Consider the following 20,884-nt stretch of genomic DNA (forward strand, 5'->3'; position numbering starts at 1 on the left):
TTTTTTCCCCATTATAATAAATACATTAGCAGCTGTCATCATAATATAATTTGCCAGGTGCCAGGCTAACCACCATACACACCTTTCTTTTTTAATCCTTCTAACAATCCTTGGATGTAGATGCTATCATTTTCCCATTTTTGGATGAGAGTAGTAAGGCATATATTACAATGTTACATTTTTCTCCTCTGATGTATGAATATATAAAAGATAATAAAAGATCTCCTAACATTGAGACAGTTTTGCTCAAAGTCCCTTAGATCAGTATGGCAACATGCAATTCCATCCCGACTGTCTGACATTAGAACCACCAGAGGTTGGTCTATTTTATAGACAGAGAACTGATTCTTGGCTTTATTAAAAATTTTACCCCTTCTCATTTTAAAAAATTCACTACTTTTGGTTTTTCTTGTTATTCTTAGGTTTATCTTTGTTTTTTTTTTCTTAAATTTAATTGTAGTCATTTTAATTCCTCCTTGTTTAATGATAAAAGCATTTAAAACTATGAAAATTTCCCTGATTATAACTAGTAAGAAATCTTAGGTTGAACCATCTGAAACTGACATCAGTAGTTGATAGTTTTTGACATAACAAAAATGATCCTTTCATACGGTTAAACCTAATGCATAGTGTTACTGTCATAATTATTTTTCAATATTATATCATTATAGTTAATATGCTCTCTTGTTTCAAAGATTATTTTAGATCGAAGATTTAAAATTTGTAATGGTTTGATTTTTCACTCATTTTTTATTTTATTTATTTTTTTTTTTAAAAGATTTTATTTATTTATTTGACAGACAGAGATCACAAGTAGGCAGAGAGGCAGGCAGAGAGAGAGGAGGAAGCAGGCTCCCTGCTAAGCAGAGAGCCCGATGTGGGGCTCCATCCCAGGACCCTGGAATCATGACCTGAGCCGAAGGCAGAGGTTTTAACCCACTGAGCCACCCAGGTGCCCCTTTACTCATTTTTTAAATAAAGAAAATTTGAAACTATTTTTCAAAATATAACTCCACTGTTCTCCCTCTACTCAAAAAAATTTGCCCAGGGGCGCCTGGGTGGCTCAGTGGGTTAAGCCTCTGCCTTCAGCTCTCAGGGTCCTGGGATCGAGCCCTGCTTCTTCCTCTCTCTCTGCCTGCCTCTCTGCCTACTTGTGATATCTCTCTCTCTCTGTCAAATACATAAATAAATAAAATCTTTAAAAAAAAAATTGCCCAGATGTTTCTATGGTGACATTCATTGCCCACTGGTCTGCTTCTCAACATGGTGTGCCACCTGTCTCTGTGTCCCTTCTACCAAGATTTCTAGGCTGAAGCCCCTTCCTCCACCCCCTCTGGTTTTTTCTCACATTCTTGCCTCCCTGTGAAGTCCTCTCCCTTCATGTGTACTTGCTGAAAATCCTAACCTTTAAGAAACAAAGCAAAGTCACTTCCTCCACAAAGACTTCCCAGATTCCCAACTTTTCCCACCAAATAATCTTGGTTAAATTATTTAATGCTACCACTGAATTTCAGTTTACTCATTTGTAAAGTGGAGATGATAATACTGCTTTTATAGGTTGCCATGGGGATTAAGGGATATAAAATGTCTCAATCAGTAGGAAGATTCTTGGCATATATAAGGTCAATTAGTTTTTCCTGCGCGATACTCAGTGACTCCCTCAAACCACTGTCACATTTCCTCCCTCTCCTTCTGCCAAACTTCATGTCAGAGTTGTCTATACTCATAGTTCATTTCTTCAATGTCTCCTCATTCTCCATCTGTTGTAGTTGGGCCTCATGACCCTTTGTTGGACAGACGAACTACTTGCCCAAACTGCCGGTTTTCTTCTCCTTTTCCTGTGTCCCTTTCACCCACCTCCTTCCCTCCTCCTTGCCTCTGTCTTCCCGACACCGGTCCACACCGGTCGCTGGCTCCTCTCCTGGCCACTCCCTCTCTCTCATTCAGTCAGCAGCTATGATTATTGTTCCTCAGGCTTCCACTCCTTCTTTTTCTCTTTTTTCCACAAACTTTGTGTCATTTTACACATTTACGTAGGCATTTATATTACTAGTTCTCTTTGCTTGAGCTTCAGACTCATTTTTCCAACTGCCTCAAGTTTATTGCGGAACCACAGAACACCATAGCTAAGGCCACAGCTTAGAGACCTGGATGCCTTCGATCTAATCATCCAAAAATGGGAGACTTACAGGATTGCCGAGAGGTTAAATGAGATAATACATGCAAAGAGCTCTCACCTAATACTTTGAGTCCGTCTGTCTTTTCCTCATTCCTGTCTTCTATCTCTCTCACAGACACGGAACATCTACCCCTAAGTACAAACTGAAATTCATATTTTTCAATATCAGATAACTAAAAATCTAAGAACTGTCTCTAAATTACTCCTCAAACTGAGTTGGTCATTTCTCTTCTGCCCTGTTCTTTAACATCTTCCACATGTACCAGACCCCACTCTCTCTCCCTTTGATGGTTCCAGTATGTTTCTTCTATCACCCAACTGGGCTTTTCTTTATTTTCCATTCAGTATGTTCTTTACACGGCTGCCTGAATTATAGTTCTAAAACATAAATGAAGTACGCTTTAAAGTCTTTTATAGCTCACCTTTGCTTAGAGTTTGTGGTTGACAGGACCTTAAAACATAGCTTCCTTAAGTACTCTCTAGTTATTCATTCTTTAGCAACTGTTTTATCAGTTGGCCCATGATTGCAACAGAACTTACATGGCTTTGAGTTGTTTGAAATTAAAAGCTCTAACTTTTCCTTATAGCTTCCAGCAAACCTGTTACAGTGCTCTATAGGTGATCACCCACTAGCACCATTGTCAACCTGAATCCTGATGAGAAATGCTACTATTCCTGAGTATTTACTATGTGTCTTGTACTGTGTGCTCTGTATATACTATCTCATTGTGTGCTCTGTATATACTACCTCATTCAATTTCTATGGAATAAATATTAGTACTATGAAAATGAAGGACAAAGAGATTAAACAAGTTATCCAAGGACCTGCAGCTAGTAGGCAGAAGAGCTAGGATTTGAACCCAGGCAACTACGGACCCTGCCTTCTTAATACCAAATTATTCACACAGTACCTATCAATGCATGATTGCTGACGAAATGTTCAAAGGCTCAAAGTGAAAGTAATTGTATTTCTTAAAAAGTGCACGGAATATATGGAGGGCACGTATTTCATGGAACACTGGGTGTGGTACATAAACAATGAATTCTGGTACACTGAAAAATTTTTTTAAAAAGTGCACAGAACAAACTAAGCGACGGGAATGAAAATGCTATTATCAGCAAAATATTAAGTAAGAATTGATTACATGCTTATCATGTGAAAAATGATGCTGTTTAAGAGGAAATGACAATGAATTCCCAGTGCTCTTCTTCCTGAGATGGACCTATTTTAAATGTTTCTCATTCTGGGGCGCCTGGGTGGCTCAGTGGGTTAAGCTGCTGCCTTCAGCTCAGGTCATGACCTCAGGGTCCTGGGATCGAGTCCCGCATCGGGCTCTCTGCTCAGCAGGGAGCCTGCTTCCTCCTCTCTCTCTCTCTCTCTGCCTGCCTCTCTGCCTACTTGTGATCTCTCTCTGTCAAATAAATAAAGAAAATCTTTAAAAAAATATAAAAAAAATAAATGTTTCTCATTCTGAAAAATCATGGAAAATTGAACCATTAGATGAATTTCTTCTGTGGTAATTTCTCAAAGTAAATAAGTCAACTAATTACATATTTCCTGATTACTTGTCTGTGTTAATGCGGGCAGCCTAAAAGAAGTGTTTGAGTTGAACATCTCCCCAAACCCCCTTTCTCCAAATTGTTATTGTATTCATGCTGAAGGACTGATTGTGGGAAAATTGCATTCTCTACCCCATCTCTTAACAGAAGTGTATTCTGTTCTTTCTCAAGGAGAAAACTCAATAAAGAAGATACCAGGGTAAAATACAAAATTTCATTGAGAGGTCTTGCAAATAAAAGGAGAGCTAATCCATTCCCATATAGTGTCTGAAAGACTTGTAAAAAGAATAATTAGAAGAATAATTAGAGATACAAACTCAATGTCAAAATCCCCAGATGCTGGCTTGAATGAACTGGCTTTGTCTGAGTTGGCTGAGCTTACACGTGCATTAGTCAGGAAGTCCTTCCTGCCTTCCCCTTCCACCATGACACAGATCTTCTTACTGGTCACACACACACCTTAATATTCTCGATACTGAAACTTACAGAATGAACATCTTACTCTTCTCTTTCTAGAATAATTTATTGTCACGTATGCCATCAGTGAACTTTTGTTGATAGCAGTACTATAGAACAAAAAAGTAACTTTAATAGCCTACGCAATTTATAGTATTGCATACTCAAAGATAAAGGGATGTGATATAAAATAAGACCTTTATCAAGTAGGACTTGTTTTATGGAATGCACTGTACCTTGAGAAGAGTACAAAGATCAGTCACAATGAGTGTCTGACTTGCACTGTAAAATTGTTGCTTCAATTGTCTTTGACCAATTACTGTTTTATTATATTTTCTTTTTGTTTTTTTATGGTAGAGAATGCAATTTTCCCACAATCAGTCCTTCAGCACAAATACAATAACAATTTGGAGAAAGAGAAAGGAAAAAAAGGAATCTTAGTTTTATCTGCACAAAGGGACCAATGGAGTTCAGTTGTGCATACAGTTGTATTTCAATAGAGAATTCTAAAGATATCGTTCTATTGTAAATAGTCCTTGGGGGGGGGGACAAGAGAAAACTTGTTTTGACTGTGTGGTTTGGAAATATTACTATTCTTAGAGATTTTCTATTTTTCTATGAACAATAAATTTGCAGAGATGTAAGTGTGATAAAGTAGCACATGACACTGCTTATATTCCAGAGTTATCTTTTTGTGATCATTAGGAGCACAGCCAGGGTTCTTGTTTAAAAGAAAAAAAAAAAAAGTTATTTCCCTTAAAAAAATTTCTCTTAAAAATTACCTACTCACCATTTGAATAAAGAGACACATCTATTTTAATGAGATATGCTTTTTAATTTTTAATATAACACTTGTATTTATTTATTTTTCCCACGCCTTATTTTAACTCCACATTAGAGAAGGGATGCCTTTCTCATATTCCTAACTCACCCTATTTTTTAGGGAAAATGTGGCAAAGAAGTAGCACAGCAATGGCATTATTTTTGCTTTACTGGTCCTTCAGCACAGGCAGGATGCTGTGAGGATGCGGGTAACAGTATAGTCAAGTTACTATTTAGCTCTATTAAGAACCAGGTGGTGGGTATTAGAGAGGGCACAGATTGCATGGAGCACTGGGTTTGGTGCAAAAACAATGAATACTGTTATGCTGAAAATAAATAAATTAAAAAAAAAAGTTGCTAGCTAGAAAAAAAAAAAAGAAGAAGCAGCTAAATTCAGCAATAAATGCTAAATTAGATGTCTTCTCCTTTCCTCCCTTCTCCTGGTACTCCTTCAGGGGTGTCAATAGGAACCCCAAGAAAAGTGGAAGGTTGTGATATTTTGGCTTAATAATGCCTTGATTAAAAAGAAGAAAGAAAGAAAGAAAGAAAAACAGACAAAAACAAAAAGAGCAAGAAGTAGAATATTCATCTCTTCCTGATAAATATTAAGATCTGTCTAAACAAGTATACTTTATTGTTTAGAGAATCTAATTTTATTTGCATATGTGTTTCCTTACACCAATGCTCACTATTATTTATTTTAAAAAAAATGAGCCCACATAATGCTTTTCTATGTATTTCCGAGGACATTCGAATGCGGTATGTTGGACACCCCCCCAAACATTGTCCTCCCTTCACTCCTTTGTGGAAACGTAATTTTATCCTGATAGAAAATTACTCCACAAATATGATATGTGGGTGGATGGAAGCACACCATATAATTATTTTTTAATAATAACTATAAATATAGATAACTTAGGCTTCAAGTCAAGACTAAAAATGGTGAGGGTAGGTAATGGAGCTTTTTCTATTTTTAAAGTAACACTCTAAATAGAATACAGAGTATCAAAATTTCAACTTGTTAGATTGCCATCTGTTAGAAGATACTGTCATTTTCTTTCTTTCTTTTTTAAATATGTAAGATTTTTATGTGGTATTGTCTATGAAGCCTGAAGCAGACTTTGAAAGGTTACATATGTATTATAGAACGTTCCCATTTTTTCTAAGATAGAGCCCAAGTGAGATAATAAGATTTGGCTTTTATAACATAATGATAGAAAAGAAATACTCACAGGCTAAAAATCCAAAGAACGTAAAACATGTTTTCGTATAGTATATTTATTTTCTTCCTATATTTGCCTACATGTTTGTTAACTGATAAACTCTAATGATTTAAAATACGGTTCTATTTACATTTCTATCTGCCTCTTTTCTTAAGCATTTTAGATAATTATTAAAGCACTGCCACAAATTTCTCTTTGGCATCAGAAAATAGAATATATTGAACCAAATAAAATACATCCTATTAACTTATTTCTTCCACATTGATAACATGAGAAATTTCATTTTAAGGAATTCTACCTAGTGAATTGAAACCAAGTTGTAAAACTTCAAGCAAAACATAAAAAAGGGGGGGGGGGCAGGAAGTAACTTCATCCTTTTGAATTTTATTTCTTCTAGAGAAGAGTATAAAATGTCCAAGTTTAGAAAAGGCTTGGTCTCTGCACGAGAACACATCAGGGATAAAGACTATTGTTGAAAAAGTTTTATTAAGATTGCTATTGGATAATTCATGCCGCGCATGAAGTAGAAGGTTGTTGGTTGTTTGTCCCTGGTGGGCTACACCTCTCACAGCTAAACAAGAATGTCGACTCCATCAGTCCTAGGGTTTCCGCTGCATAGAAAGAACCCAAGGCAGCTTCCGAAGGAATCACCACTGGACTTCTGTCAGGATTGGGACCTACAAGACGGTAAAGGTTGCGGGGAGGTCTACTCCGAGTTCTGTTTCATTTCATAAGCCTTTGGTTCTGACTTTAATTTTCTTCAGCTTGCCTTTGAGAGGCTGGAAACTGCAAGAATCCCGTTCACAAGTGTGTTCAGAATCTCTTTCAACCCACCCCAGCTTTATTTTCTTAAGTGACTTAATCAAAGGTAATTCGAGTTCACATTTTTGTATCAATGGTTGTATTTAAAGAGGTCTTATCTGATTTCCATCACCAATTACAGGCTTGCATTTCTTGTTTATATCCATCTCGAGGCTGACAAGGGCCGGGTTTGGTTTTGATAGGAAGTCAAGCCTTCATCTCATGTCAAAAGTCCCTAAAGCACATTTGTTCTGGTAAAATTATATCTCGGCAATGATGGGTTCTAATATGAAATGAAGATGTGGTGGCATGGGGTGGTCCCTGCCACTTTGTTTGAAAAATAAATTGTGAAACCTCAGTAGTAAATATTTGCCTGAGAGAACACAGTGGGAGGGAAATCACAGTGCTGGGGGATATTGCCATTAAGGCGACTGAAGTCAGAGGTTAACGTAACAGGAGTTGGTCTAGTCAGAAAGGTCAGAGCCGGTTGGCCCACTCAGCAGAGAGCTTCTAGATGACTTTTAACTATTTTTGGCAAGATAAACATCGTATGTCGCTGCCTTAGGGAGAAAAGAACAAAGGTCAAAGACCCAGGGGGATTAACTTCTTAAAAAGAGATACAATATTTAACTTGGCTGCTCTCAAATGCCTTGGGTTTTCTGGCCGCCTTTCCTTAGCAGTGGAATTCCAGGTTTTGTTTTAGACAAATCGAGCGTCTTTTAGAAGTCAAGATCCTCATGCTGCAAACCTAATACGGCACGAAACCATACGAAGCTTCTAAGTTAAATTTTAGACTCGTAGTTACTTGAGAGACACTGCGGTCCTATATGTTGTGGGGTTGTGGACCACTCCCCAGCACCCCTACAGGTCACCCGCACCATCCTGTGGTTCCTAGAACCCTGCTCTGCCTTGCCGTGCGCTGTGTTTGTCAACCGCTTGTCTGTCGGTTCCTGCGGACTCCGAGTTCCTTGAGCTTCTCTTAATCGATCTTATTTACTGCGAAATCATTTGCCTCAGAGAGTGGTTCTGGAGTGCTTTTACCTGGGTTTGCTTCACTGTAGCTAGGGACACTGGATACAGTATATAACCTCATCACACTTCAGTTTCCTTGAACCAGCCATGGCAATAATCAAGAACAGTCCCAACTTCATAGGTTAAAGTGGGACACAATCCCTGAGTCACAATTCTGAAATTCCCAGTAGACCCAATTGATGGCCTGAACTCATGTGGCCTGAACTAATGTGAAAGTATAGACTATCTCATTTAGTGCACCTTGTCACACATTTCAGTACAGAAAAGTTAATGTGTTAGATTAGGAAGGGTGCCCCAGACCCTCACGGCTGTTTTAGGATCTTAAAAATTTTGGATTCTGAACCATAGCTGACTCTAGAAGTTTCAGATTAGGAATTTTGTTTCCTGGCACAACTGAGAAAAATCGGTCAAAATTCGTTCGCTATAGTCATTGTTATTTGCACCCTAACACATGGAATGATATCTGACACAAAGCAGGGGCTCAATAAATCCTAGCACTGTTTATTCTAGAAACGAATGCCTATTGGTCACGTACAGAGCACAGGAGGTTCTTCACACCAAGGCGTGGTGAGGTCTAGGTACTTGTCCAAGGTCACATACTTAGGAGGTGATGGAGTTAGAATCCCAAAACAGGCCGGTTAATTCCAAAGTATATGCCCTGGATTAGTTCACACACTGTTCGCACTAAAACCCTACTCATCTCCATCTCCTAGAACAGAGTTTTGGCTCCGCTGTGAATGGAATCCGAATGGTCTGTGTCCAATGGCATTTTTAAGTTTGGTGCTTTCCATTGAATTCTTTGCTATCACTAATAAAAACAGGGACGGAACAATTATACAGTGAGTATCCAAGAAAGATCAATGACATATTGTGTGCATGTGTGTGTCTAGATACTTAGCAACTGCTCAGTTAAGATCCACTGATATAAATAAAAGCACATACTGCACAAGTTCTCTGCCGGTTCTCCAACCTAGGTCGGCAAATGTATGAATCTTAGAGTTATTTAGTCTTCATCTTTTATCTTATTACTAAGTCTTGAATATATATAACACAAAAATAGCCTCGGCATTATATCAGATTTGAGCCTTCATGGAAAAGACAGACTTGGGACGCCTGGGTGGCTCAGTGGGTTAAGCCAGGTCATGATCTCAGGGTCCTAGGATCGAGTCCCGTATCGGGCTCTCTGCTCAGCAGGGAGCCTGCTTCCCCCACCCCTCTCTGCCTGCCTCTCCGTCTACTTGTGATTTCTCTCTGTCAAATAAATAAATAAAATCTTAAAAAAAATTGTTTGAAAAGACAGACTTACTCTTTGAGTAATGGTATCCTTTTAGCACCATACCAGTTCTTTTTTCTTTTCAAGATGTTATTTATTTGAGAGAATGTGAGAGAGCATGAGCTGGGGGGAGGACTCAAACCCAAGATTCAAGATCTCGACCTGAGAGGAAGGCAGACCCTTAACCAACTGAGTCACCAAGGTGCCACAGTATCATACCAAATTTTTTAGGGACAAAATGCCAGTGAATACATATGGAGCAATTAATTCTTCTTTTTAGTGCCAATTAAAACACCTTATCTGAAGCTTAAAAAAATGATTTCACGGGGCGCCTGGGTGGCTCAGTGGGTTAAGCCTCTGCCTTCGGCCCAGGTCATGATCTCAGGGTCCTGGGATCGAGCCCCACATTGGGCTCTCTGCTCAGCAGGGAGCCTGCTTCCCCCTCTCTCTCTGACAGCTGCTCTGCCTACCTGTAATCTCTCTCTCTGTCAAATAAATAAATAAAATCTTTTAAAAAAATGATTTTACTTTTACAAAATATTACTTTTTAAATATTTTTTTAAATAGTACAGTAATGGTAAGGGAGAGGTAGTAAGAGACTTGCGTCAAGAAACAGAACTGCCCAGGTCTGACAATTGCCATAGTGGCGCTCTCGCCCAGGGCGTCACCTTACGTATCTCTTAGAAGCATGGTGTGTGTGATTATGATCAGCAAACTTAAATTCTGTTTACTATTTTATATCTGAAACAGACTGTTTTCACTTAATTTATGTATTAGAGAACATTAGTAATAATCATTTGCTGTGACAGAAAGAGCTTAGGAGAGGGACGACCCCTTCTAAAATACTCTGGTGTAGCTCAAGTTATCGGTGTAACTGATCATACTAAGGATTCTACTTTTTCATAATTTCCAATATCCACACTCCTTGTACTTACCTGCACAGACTCCGGCCTCGGGTATAGGACTTCTGTTGATCAGTGAACACTAGTGAGTTGATAAAAACAAATATTTGAAAAAGTATATTTCCAGGACACCTGGGTGCCTCAGTCAGTTGGGAGTCTACCTTCGGCTCAGTTCATGATCCCAGGTTCTGGCATTGAGCCCCACATCTGGCTCCTGCTTCTCTCTCCCCGCCCCTGCTCATGCTCTTTCTCAAATAACTAAATAAAATCTTAAAAAAAAAAAAAAAGTACATTTCCACTGTCTTATGAACCTTCTGACCACCTGTCACCTTGATAGTATGTCCAGGCCACTCACTGAAGAAACAAGAGAGGCATTTGGAAGAGAGCTAAATCATTCAACTGAGGCCATCCCAGACCAGCCAGCTGCTAGCCAAGTCACTAGCTCACTGTAAATGCTCGAGCAAGGCTAGCTGGCATCACCGGATCCCAGCCAGAGAGCAGATATGCTAAATCAAGCCAGAGACTTAAGATATAACAAGCAGTTGCTGCTTTAAGCCACTATGTTTTGGAGTGGTTTATATTACGGTAATAACGATCAGAATTTGCTCTGCTGTGTCTCATTTCCTCTGTCCATTGGAACAGATGAGACAGAATTTCAGTCCAGTTTTGAAATTCTATACTAATTCTTCATATTAATTTTACATGTCCAAAGAATTATAGAGTTTACATTTCCATATTATTATCATCAGTAGCAATATATCGTCATGACCCGCAAGCAATTATTGAACATACACATGTTTGGCTTTAAATGGGATGAAGGAAGACGCGTTAAAGTAAAGAAATTCCCCACCATCTAGAGCAGAAGTTGGCAAACTTTTCTTGTAAAAGGCCAGAGAGCAAATAGTTTAGGTTTTGTGGGCCCTGGGGTCTCAGTCATACCTATACAGCTCTGTCACTGGAGCACAAATGTGACCACAGATAATGTGTAAATAATTGGGCATGGCAGTGTCCCAATTAAAAATCATTTACAGAAATAGATGGCAGACTGAATTTGGCCCATGAGACTAGTTTGCCAATCACTTTTCAAGAAATCACTGAAACCAGACAACTCTATTGTTATATATATGGAACAGCAAATTGGCATAAGCATTTCCTTTTTTAAAAATTTTTTAATTTTAATTTTAATTTATTTGACAGACAGATACAGTGAGAGAGGGTACCCAAGCAGTGAGAGTGGGAGAGGGAGAAGCAGACTTCCCATCAAGCAGAGAGCCCAATTTGGGGCTCGATCCCAGGACTCTGGGACCCTGACCTGAGCCAAAGGCAGAGGCTTAACAATTGAGCCATCCAGGAACCCCTGATTTTTTTTTTTTTTTGATTGTGGTAAAAAAAAAAAAAAAAAAACACACACACACACAAAACATGAGATATACCCTCTTAATAAATGTTTAAGTATATGGTATAGTATTATTAACTATATGCACATTTTTCTACAGATTTCTATAACTTTTTCATCTTGCATGACGGAAACTCTGTTCTTACTGGACAGAAGTTCCTCATGTCCCTCTTTTCCAGCCCCAGGAAACCACCGTTCCACTTTCTGCTTCTGGGATTCACTATTTTAGAAACCTCTTCTCAGTGGAATCACACAGTATTTTTCCTATGACTAGTTTATTTCACTTAGTGTAATATCCTTAAAGTTCATCCATGTGGAAGCCTGTGACAGCATTTTCTTCTTTTTAGAAGTTGGCTGTTATAGTCTGTATACACAGTGTTTTCTTTATCCATTCATCTATCAATGGACATTTAGTTTCCTTCTACCTCTTGGATATTGCAAATGAGACTGTAATAAATATAGCAGTGCAAATATTTCTTTAAGAACCCACTTTCAATTCCTTTGGATAAATACCCAGAAGTAGGATTGTTGTAGCATTATAAGGCAATTCTTTTTTTTTTTTTTTTTTTTTTTTTTTAGGGAATCTCCACCCTGCTTTCCATCATGGCTACACAATGTTACATTCTTCATTTTTGTTTTTTGTTTTATAATGGACACCCTAACGAGATGATCTCTTCCTGTGGTTTTGATGTGCATTTCCCTGATGATTAGTGATGTTGTCCATCTTCTCATACATCTGTTGGCTATCTGTATATCTTCCTTTGTTATTCTCTCCCTATCTCTCTCTTTTTTTTCCCCCAAAACACAAGGCTCAAACTCACAACTGCGAGATCAAGACCTGAGCTGAGATGGAGTCAGACACTTAATCCATGGAGCCACCCAGGTGCCCCAGACATTTGTATCTCTTCTTTGGAAAAAATCTCTACTTAAGTCCTTTGCCAATTTAAAAAAAAAATTGAGTTACTTGTATTTTGGGTATTGAGTCATAGGAGTTTCTTACATATTTTAGATATGGATTCCTAATCAGATAGATAGTTTGCAAATATTTCCTCCCGATTCAGGGGTTGTATTTTCATTTTGTTGATTGTTTCCTTTACTGCACAGACGACTATAAATTTGATGAAATCTTACTTGCTTATTGTGCTTTTGTTGTCTAAGCTTTTGGTATCAATCAATGCTAGTCCACCTGGGTGGCTCAGTCAGTTAAGCCTCTGCCTTCAGCTCAGGTAATGATCTTGGGACCAAGCACCATGTCGGGCTCCCTGCTCAGTGGGAAGCTTGCTTCTCCCTCTCTCCCTCCCCTTGCTCAAGCTCTCTTTCTCTCTTTTATTTTCTCTCTCTCTCAAATAAATAAACCCTTAAAATAAATAAATACATAATCAATGGAAGGCAGGCCAATGTCAAGATTTTTCTTCTAGGAGTTATATTTTTGCTGTTACATTTAAATCTTTAATTCATTTTTGGTTGATTTTTTGTGGTATAGTATGAAGGGCCAAGTTCATTCTTCCTCCTGTGGATTTTCAGTTTCCCCAAAACTATTTGCTAAAGAGACTGTTCCTTCCCCATTGTATATTCTTGGCTCCTTTGTCATAAATCAGTTGACCATATATACATTAGTTTATTTCTAGGCTTTCTATTACATTCTCTTGGTTTATATGTATATTTTTATACCAATACCATACTGTTTTGATTACTATGGTTTTATAATATAATTGAAATCGGGAAATGTGATTCTTCCATCTCTTTTCTTCTTTCTTAAGATTACTTTGGCTATTCAGGATCTTTTGTGGTTCCATATGGATTTTAGGATTTTTTTCTATTTCTGTGAAAAATGTCATTAGAATTCTGATAGGGATTGCATTTAAAGCATATATCCCTGGAAACTCAACACCCCAAAAACCAAAAAATCCAGGCAAGAAATGGACGAAGACATGGACAGACATTTCTCTAAAGAAGACATACAAATGGCAGTAGACACATGAAAAGATTCTCAACATCACTCATCATCAGTGAAATACAAATCAAACCACAGTGAGAGACCACCTCACACCAGTCAGAATGGCTAAAATTAGTAACACAGGAAACAATAGTTGTTGGGGAGGATATAGAGACAAGGGGACCCTCTTGTACTGTTGGTGGGAATGCAGACTGGTGCAGCCACTCTGGAAAACAGTATGGAGGTTCCTCAAAAAGTTGAAAATAGAGCCACCTTTCGACCCAGCGATTTCACTACCAAGTATTTATCCAAAGGATACAAAAATGCTGATTTGACAAGGCACTACTCCTCAGTGTTTATAGGAGCAATGTCCACAATAGTCAAAATATGGAAAGAGCCTAGATGTCCATTAACAGACAAATTGATAAAGAAGATGTGATACACACATACACACACACACAGGAATATCACTCAGCCATCAAGAAGAATGAAATCTTGCCATTTGCAATGACGTGGATTGTACTAGAGGATATTCAGCTAAGTGAAATAAGTCAGTCAGAGAAAGACAAAGACTATATGATTTCACTCATGTATGGAATTTAAGAAACAAAACAGATGAACACAGGGGAAATGAAGGAAAAGTAAAATAAGATAACAACAGAGAGGGAGGCAAATTCTGAGAGACTCTAGACTATAGGGAACAAACTGAGGGTTGCTGGAGGGGAAGTGGGGGGATGGGGTAATTGGGTGATGGGCATTAAGGAGGGCGCTTGATGTAAGGAGCATTGGGTGGTATATGCAACTGATGAACCACTAAATTCTACCCTGAAACTAATAATACACTATATGCTAATTAAATTGAATTTAAATAATAATAATTTTAAAAAACTAAAAGAAAAGAAAAAAAAGTCTATATCCTGGGGAGCCTGGGTGGCTCAGTTGGTTGATCATCTGATTCTTGACTTCAGCCCAGGTCATGATCTTCCAGTTGGGAGTTTCATGAGATTGAGCCCGCATCGGGCTCCAGGCTGGCTGTGGCGTCTGCTTAAGATTCTCTTGTTCCCGTTCCCTTAACCGTCCCATCCCCCTCTCTCTCTCTCTAAAAAAGTGGGTTAGGCCGCTGCCTTCGGCTCAGGTCATGATCTCAGGGACCTGGGATCGAGTCCCACATCAGGCTCTCTGCTCAGCAGGGGCCTGCTTCCCTTCCTCTCTCTCTGCCTGCTTCTCTGCCTACTTGTGATCTCTGTCTGTCAAATAAATAAATAAAATCTTAAAAAAAATAAAATAAAGTATATATATCCCTTTGGAAAGTATGGACATTTGAACAATATTAATTCTTCTAACCCATGAACTCAGAATACTTTCCACTTATACATTCTCAATTTCTTTCATCAATGTTTTACGGTTTTTAGTGTACAGATCTTCTTAGGGGATCGATGTTCTTATGGTGAACTATCCTTGCATCGTAGTGATAAATCCCCTTGGTGATTCTTTACGATCCTTTTAATGTGCTGTTGGATTCTGTTTGCTGGTATTTTCTTGAAGATTTTTGCATCTGTGTTTTTCAGGGAAACGACCTGACGTTGGGAATTTTCTCGCACTTGTTCCGTGCTGACCCAGGAAGAACTATGGTGAGTAATGCAACCAGCACAAATCTTTGCCTTTAGTCTCAGCAGCCTCCAACCTGGCGCCCACTCCTGTCAGTGCTTAGATTGAGGCAAGACAGAAATCGGTTCCTTGGGCAGCCCCCAGAAAAGTCTGTGTGTTACACTTAGGTTTTAGTTTTCTCCTTCCCTCCCTATGGAGAGAAGCTGGGAGCTGGGAGTTTTGTCACAACTGTGCCACGCAGAGCTAAGGGAGGGACTGTGCTGAGTGAGGGCCACAAATATCCCGTTAGCTTCAATGTACTCGGATGCATGTTCACATGGGGTGCAGGAACCTCTTGTTTCCTAGATTTCTCACAAAGGGAGTTGATCTGTGTATCGTTAAGTGGGTGTTTTCATGTGAGGATGGAGAGTCTAAGGCTTCCTTTTCTGCCCTCAGTGACACCATCCCTCTGTTTTGTGCACTTTTAGTGGAAGTCACGTTGCTTGCGTGATGTTTTCACCGGGCAGAAAAGTGTTCTAAGTAAAATGAAAGCTTAGGAACAGGGACAGGCATAGGGATAAGAAAAAGAGAATAATAGATACAGACAGGACAGTAAAAATCATGGATGACCCTTTCCCCACAAGATGTCATGCAGTGACATCTCATGTCATAATTTTATTCATAATAATGTTTTTAAAAGCTTTAATTTAAATACAGGATCAACAAATATTCATATAAATCGCATAATGATTTTTCAATACTGACTTTTAAAAAACCCTCATTAGTGACAAACTATCAATTTGCAATCATATTTCACATTCATCTTGTCCATATGCTACAATGAGCATAGCTTCCATTTGTGTTCAATAAAGGTTTGATAAATGAGTGAAAAATTCCATTATTTTTTGGAAGACACTATAAGAAAGGAGACTCTTTCCACTCTCATTTTTTCTGACGAACTCCAAAAAAGACCAGTTATTCCACTGGCAAATTGGAAGTAAAACTAAGTGCCCACTGATTGAGACTTGCTTAATTTTGGACATAAAGCAGCACCATATTTGATATTTAAAACTGTCTTTAATAGATATGTTTATAACACAAGACCTCGCCAAAAAATAGCTTTTCTATATATGTTATCAATAAGCCATTAGAAATTTTAATAGGAAAAAAAATCACAGTCTCAGTTGTAACACAAAGTATCATGATCCAAGAGATATAATCATAAAATATCTCAACAGTCCTTAGGACAATAATGCCAGGGCTAGCCACCTGGGTGTGAATCTTGACTCTAGTGCTTACCGGCTGTGTGACCCTCGGCAACTTTTCAAAAACCCTTCTCTTTCCTCATGTGTTAGAAGTGCAGACAATAGTACTAACCACTGCGGAGTTGCTGAGTAGATTAAATGAACAGATATGTGTAAAGCTGGTGGAAAAGTGCCTGGCAAAAAGTAAGTGCTATCTTTGGGTAAGTTTATAATTTATTATTGCTATTATTCCATAAAGAATTACAAAATGTTAACGAGGGACATAATTCACAGTAGATGGAAATAGAAATAAACACCATGCTCCAGGACAGATAAAGTCAAATTCAAATTAACTAAGATAATAAGGCAGAAAGAGAACAGGGCGCCTGGGCCGCTCAGTTAGTTCAGCCTCCGGATTTCAGCTCAGGTCCTGATCTCAGGGTCAGAAGATCTAGCCCCGTGTGGGACTCCATCCTGTGGGTGGAGCCTGCTTGGGAGTCTCTCTTTCTCTCTTTCTCTCCTTCTGCCCCTTCCACCTGCTTGCTCTCTCTCTCTCTCTCTCTCTCACACACACACACACAAAAAAAAAAAAAAAAAAAAGAAAAGAAAGAAGAACAGAAGGAAATGAATAATGTGTACCTGAATGGAATGATTCAATGAATCTAAGACTGAAAAAATTACACTAAATGTAATGCAGTTCCAATCAGAATTCCAATTTGGTGTTACAGAAATTGATATGTTGATGACTTAGTTAATTTGAAAGAGGATTTTGGGAAAAAAAAATTGAAAAAAATCCCCTGTGGTAATAATAATGCCCTGACAGGTATTAAAATATACTGTAAAACTATTTCAATTAAATACATGTGGTATTGGCACAAGACTAGGTAAGCATTAATAGAACAGAAGAGAGAGCAAAGAAGTCCACTCATCATCTATGGGAGTTTGGCATGTGATATGACGGCATTTTAAATAATTAAGGAAAATATAGACTATTTAATAACTGGTATTAGGTGTGGCTCTTTATATGGGGGAAGTAAAACAGATTTCTCTCTCACACCAAAAAACTTCACATTTTATCATACAGAAACATAACTTTCAGATGGGTTCCAGGGTTACACGTTTAAAATTTACCAAAAATATAGGAGTATTGATCTATATTATTCAGCGTAAAGGAAAAACCCACTTCTTCCCACTGTGTTTCTCTCCTGTGTGTCTCCTTTACTACTCCCAGAGAATGCACTTCTTCTTCTTCTTTTTTTTTAAGATTTTATTTATTTATTTTTTTTTAAAGATTTTTTTTTAATTTATGTATTTGACAGACAGAGATCACAAGTAGGCAGAGAAGCAGGCAGAGAGAGAGGAGAAAGCAGGCTCCCCGCTGAGCAGAGAGCCCGATGTGGGACTCAATCCCAGGACCCTGGGATCATGACCTGAGCCGAAGACAGAGGCTTTAACCCACTGAGACACCCAGGTGCCCCTAAGATTTTATTTATTTGACAGAGAGAGACACAGTGAGAGAGGGAACACAAGCAGGGTGAGTCAGAGGGAGAAGCAGGCTTCCCACTGAGACGGGAGCCCGATGCTGGGCTTGATCCCAGGACGCTGGGATCGTGACCTGAACCAAGGGCAGATGCTTAAATGACTGAGCTACCCAGGCACCCCAAGAACACTTCACTTCTGACACTGATGGTCACCAAATGTGTTTGGGTTTTTCGCCACATCAGGCAATTCTCAATACCACCAGCTGGGGGTCGTGTAATTTAACTCTATTCTGGCAGTACCTGAGGATAGCATCAGATTTCTCAGGCGAGGGCTTGCGCCCACAAGGCTGACCCGCCCCCCGAACCCCCATCCGCACTGCAGAGCTGGGGCTTCTGACCAATTTGCTATAGATCGGAGACTCCAATTCCACACACCCTCCCGCTCGGCTCCTTGCATTCAATTAATTTGTTAGAATCCCTCACAGAACTCATGGAAACACATTTACCAGTTTACTAAAGAATTTGATAAAGAATATGAATGAACAGTCCTATGAACAGATCACAAAAGGTCTGGGAGGGTCCCCAGTACAGAAGCTTCTGTCCCTGGGGAGTTGGGATGCATCACCTTTCCAGTGTGGATTTATCAACTTAGTGGCTCTCTGAACCCCATCTTACTGGGATTTTATAGAGGCATCCCCCTACATGACCAATCATTAACTCAGTTGCCAGCCCTTCCCCCTTTCTGGAGGATGGGGGCGGGGGCGGATCTGAAAATCTCTAGTTTCTAATCATGACTTGGTCTTGCTGGTGACCAGTCCCCATCCAGGAGTCCACCCCCACTGCCACCTCATTAGAACAAAAGTTGCTCCCATAATTCTTATCACTTAAGAATTCACAGGGTTTTTAGGAGCCCTGTGTCAGGGATGGGGTCGAAGTAAATATTAGAACAATAGATACTCCTAGTTCTCTTATCACTTAGGAATTTACAAGGGTTTTAAGAGCTCTGTGCCTGCGGGAAGCAGGGGCAGAGGCCAATGTATAAATTTTCTGTTATCTCACAACAGAACACAAAATGCAGAAGCCATTAAAAATAATACTGTCTTTTTAAAAACATTAAAATGTAAAGCTTTTATAATTAAAAAACATTAAATTAAAAAACAGGTAAAAGAATTGGAAAAATTGTTTCACATGCGATTCAAATGATTAATATCTATAGTATTAGATCATAAAAATAAATTTAAAGAAAAAACCAAACATAAACATGATGCATGAAAAGATACCCAACCTCACTACTAATCAGAGAAATGCAAAATTGAAAAAAATTATTTGTTTATTTATTTTTTGCCTATCAGATTACAAGAAATTCAAAAGTCATAACACTCTACTTAGCTGGTAATGCCCAAATGCACCACTGAGAGAAATGCAATTTGAAACAAAATTGTAATATTAAGAAGTAGTAAGAAATGGTTTGGTTGCAATAAAGGATGTCAGGGAGGTTGTAAAGACACTTGTACTCACTGTCGGTGCAAATGCAAATTTCTAAAGCAATTTGGAGAGTAATTCGGGAGTTTCTAAAAAATAATTAATATTGATATTATTTGATCTAGCAATTCCATTTCTAAGAAGCTATGTATAAGCAGGCACGTAAATGCAGACAGAAAGACATACACACACAGAGATACTCATTACATTATGCTAATTGCAAAAAAAAAAAAAGGAAAGGAAAGGAAAAGAGCGAAAGTTCCATCTATAGGGAAGTAGTCAAACAAATCACTTCCAGGGTCGAGAATACTATATAGCATTTGAAATGAATGTGATAGATCTTTATGGAATGATCGGGAAAGATATAAGCTATATTATTACATGGAAAGAGGACATTGGAGTAAAAAATAAAAATAACAACACTAATACAATATTTATTTTATGATAGGAATAATGCAATTTTTCATCAATATAATCAATATGAGAAATAATCAGAACTATGGAACACACACAGACATTTCTTACAAACATTCTTTGAGGTAAGGACCATTATTATACATCTGTGAAATGTGAGGTACCCGAAGCACAGAGGGCCAAGTGACTCGTGGAAGGTGAAAGATTTTGCTAGCAGGACGTCTGACTCCTGAGAGTTTTAGGTGTATATGAGATGACACTTCCCTAAAAACGAGATAAAACTGCACGATGTTGCAAACTTCACAGGGATAGGTGGGCAGGTAGGTAGAGAGATAGACAGACAGATATGCCATGAACACCCGCTAGAAGACCCTCAAGGATACATATAGATTATTGACAGAATTTGGTTTTTGAGTAAATGTAGAGAGGGAAAGAATATCTTTTTATTGAATATATTTCTGTATTGTTTGAAGTTTTACAACAAGCATGCGATCATTGAACATTTGTGTAATTTAAAATATTATTTGAATTAAAAATAATCATAGTATACACCCACATATTTTGTTTCGTCTCTACAAGATGTTGGTGGCTATTTGTGAAGAAGGATACACTGAAGATGACAACGATGTCTAGATTTTAAGAACTGTTGAGATCATCTGCTCCAAATTGTTTACTGATCAGGAAATTAAAACATATTCAAATTTTACTCTGTCAGGGCACTGCGGGATGACTGCACAATATAAAATATACTAGACCATAATCATATATACATCTTGATCCACTGTCATGTTTACTGTTCTCATATCTGTGTTATTAAATAGTTTATCTTCCTTTCCACCATTTGTGGTTTTTTTCCTTTCCTGTGAATCATTGGCTTTTTTTTTTCTATAAATGGGTGATATTTTAATGGGCGACTAGCTTCTGTGACACAAAAACAGTTTATAACAGTGACAAGTCTTGGCAGGCCAAGTTGCCTGGTTTTTAAATAAATTCTTTTATTCAAATGGACTTCTCATCCAGACCTCCAAGAGCAATCTCAGGGGTCTTGAGGCCTGGGACCAGGAACTGACCCGCTTCTAAAAAGAGTGCCTCTTTG

General features: G+C 38.4%; 1 long non-coding RNA gene across 1 annotated transcript in view; it reads left to right on the forward strand.

Moving 5' to 3' along the window:
- The window catches only part of LOC309844462, a 42,171-nt gene extending 21,605 nt beyond the window's left edge, over window positions 1-20,566 (forward strand). The window contains exons 2-4 of the long non-coding RNA XR_014300711.1: window positions 15,149-15,211; window positions 16,523-16,615; window positions 20,368-20,566. This is a non-coding gene — a long non-coding RNA (uncharacterized lncRNA). The remainder of the gene's footprint in view (window positions 1-15,148; window positions 15,212-16,522; window positions 16,616-20,367) is intronic.
- Window positions 20,567-20,884: the final 318 nt, after the last annotated feature.

This window comes from Mustela nivalis, assembly GCF_964662115.1.
Source record: "Mustela nivalis genome assembly, chromosome: 11".
Taxonomy (NCBI): domain Eukaryota; kingdom Metazoa; phylum Chordata; class Mammalia; order Carnivora; family Mustelidae; genus Mustela; species Mustela nivalis.